The sequence below is a fragment of the Arachis hypogaea genome, chromosome 2 (assembly GCF_003086295.3).
Source record: "Arachis hypogaea cultivar Tifrunner chromosome 2, arahy.Tifrunner.gnm2.J5K5, whole genome shotgun sequence".
NCBI classification, from domain to species: domain Eukaryota; kingdom Viridiplantae; phylum Streptophyta; class Magnoliopsida; order Fabales; family Fabaceae; genus Arachis; species Arachis hypogaea.
The window spans coordinates 99,175,974-99,178,605 of NC_092037.1; the positions used below are offsets into that span (position 1 = coordinate 99,175,974).

A 2,632-nucleotide genomic window follows, 5' to 3' on the forward strand; every position below is an offset into this window, starting at 1 on the left:
TATATATATAAAAGTTGATAATATATAATTACTATATTTAAGAATAATAATGAATATATAATAAATTAATAAAAATAAAAAAAGACATACGTGATATTGTACACCAATAAGTGTTTCTACATTTCCATATAAAGATAAAGAGCCATAATTAAATATAGTCTAAAGAAAAAGTTTGGTAACAAAAAAATTTCAACTATAATTAGCCAAAACTTTTCATAATTTACTTCATTTATATAATTTAATAATATTTTAAATTTTTTTTTAAAGATAAATTATTTTATTCAACTGGATAAAATAGACATTGTCTATTACTAGGAAAGCAATACATGAATTGGGGATCTTCTAAAAACTCTTTAACGAGTAAAAATGCAAAAGCTTAGGAAAAGAAGATGAAACACTCCAATAGAAAAATTAAGGTATGTGGCCTTGCATGTCATGAAGAAGGTTGCTAGCTGAAGTAAGAATTTGTTCTATTCCTTTAGTATCATTTTTAAAGATGAGCCGATTTCTTGATTTCCAAATTTGCTAACACATAATCGCAAGCATCTGAAAGTCACGGTTGTTGCTTCTCTATCTCTTGAGCTTGCTTACACTTTCCGACCATGTTTGCCATAAGGTGAATGACCAATCTCCACAAACCAACTCAGGTAATGAACTTCTATTCCAGGCCTCCTTCGATTTTTGGCAAAAGATTAACAGTGACTAATGATTTCTAGGCTAAGATTGCAGCACCTACAAAGAGGAAATATTGTGTGGATGCGACGGTAGAAGTTTTCCAGAACTGGGAGCTTCTCATGCAAACATCGTCAGAAAAAAATTTGATTTTTGGGAGTAGAGACATTTTCTAGAGCTCCAACCATGTGTCTTTGTGCTGCATCAATTCGGGGCAGCAATCAATTGGAGAGTGATAGAACAGGTAGGCAATTTGGTAACCTGAGCTGACTTCATATTTTTTGCTTTTGGTTATGGCCCAAAATAAGTGATCATCACCTTCCTCAATTTTTATTAGCGAAATACGATTAGCCATGTTTGAAGAGAAGATATTGTTGATTAATTTCAAGTTTCATTGTTTGCTAGGCATGATTAGCTCATTCACCCATGCTACTTCCATAATTTGATTGCTGATTACTGAGCTGTGTGGGACAAGAAAAGGTTGGGATGTAGTTACCCACGGATCCTGAAAAATGCGAATGCTGTTACCATTGTCCACCTTCCAACATATGTCTTTTTCTAGAACTTTGCGGTCCTCCAAAAGGCTTCTCCAGCCCTAAGAAGATTGGTTTCCTGTCTTTGCTCTCATGATATTGCTGTAACCGTAGTACTTGCCTTTGAAAATTTTGGACAATAATGATTAAGGTCGCATAGCTAGTTTCCAGCATTGTTTAGCAAGTAGCGCTAGGTTCTGAGCTCGCAGGTCTTTAAAACCAAGGCCACCCTCCTTCTTTGGTCTAGATATGGTGTCCCAACTAATCCACGCTATCTTTCTTTCTGCTCCTTTTTGTCCCCACCAAAATTGGATGAGAATACTGCGAATCTCATAAATTAAAGTATCTAGAAGTCTGAAGTAAGAGAATGTGTAAATAGAAATGGCCTCTCCGACTGCCTTAATTAGTACATGTCTACCTAACGTAGATAGTAAATGTCGTTTCTACCCCTAAATCTTTTTTCTCACTTTTTCTTTAATAGCCCCAAATGTCTCCTTTTTCGGTCGATTAACCGTTGAAGGGAGCCCCAAATATTTGTCCTGTGCTCCTATGTGTCTAATGTTGAGCCTGTTAGCCAAGACAGTTCTCATTTTTTTTGGGGTATTGTTGCTAAAAAACACAGCTGATTTAGATAAGTTTACTTTTTGACCACTAAAATTTTCATATAGATTAAGGATTTTCAGGATATTATAACAGCTGATTTAGATAAGTTTACTTTCTGACCACTAAAGCTTTCTTGTAATCACTATTTAATATATTTTTTATAATTTGAATATTATAATGTCATATGATTCTCTCTCCCATGCTTAATAAATAGATACCAATGGAATGACATTTTTGGAGAGAGATTCAAATCTTAGACTTAAAAATACAATAATCACTAATAACAATTAAAAAGGGTAATAATATTAATTAAATAATTTTAATTGTAACTGATTTTTATTTTCTTTAATTCATTTATTATTATTGCAAACATTGACAAATGTGAAAGCTTGGTTTAATAGTTTTTCATTGTTAATTTGGATCATAAAGGTTGTTATTCCCTCCCACTAAAAATCACAACTCTATTTCAATTACAAGCACAATTGGAATAGGACAAGGAAATTTACAAGAAGGAGTTGAAGAATAATTTGAACAATAGACAAACTTACCCAATGAGATTATTGTCCGTCAATCAATTTTCGAGAATATGAAAGATTACACTAGCTTTGATGAGGTATGGTAATAAACTGATTTAATTTTTTTATGTGCATCTATAATTATACTGACCTAACTAAGTTCATACACATAGCATTCATAAGTTCATATACATAACATCCATAATTACATACAAATAACATCTAAAAATTAAATTTATGTTTATTAGATATTACATCCATACACATATTAATTTTTAGTTATTGCATAAGTAACTATCAAATTAACAC

The 2,632-nt window shown here is 32.0% G+C and overlaps 1 long non-coding RNA gene across 1 annotated transcript; it reads left to right on the top strand.

The window, feature by feature from the left end:
• Positions 1-303: 303 nt before the first annotated feature.
• LOC140180444 (uncharacterized) lies at positions 304-2,421 on the top strand. Its single transcript, XR_011874722.1, has 3 exons — positions 304-647; positions 730-916; positions 2,238-2,421. It is a non-coding gene; the product is annotated as an uncharacterized lncRNA (long non-coding RNA).
• The last annotated feature ends 211 nt before the right edge of the window (positions 2,422-2,632 follow it).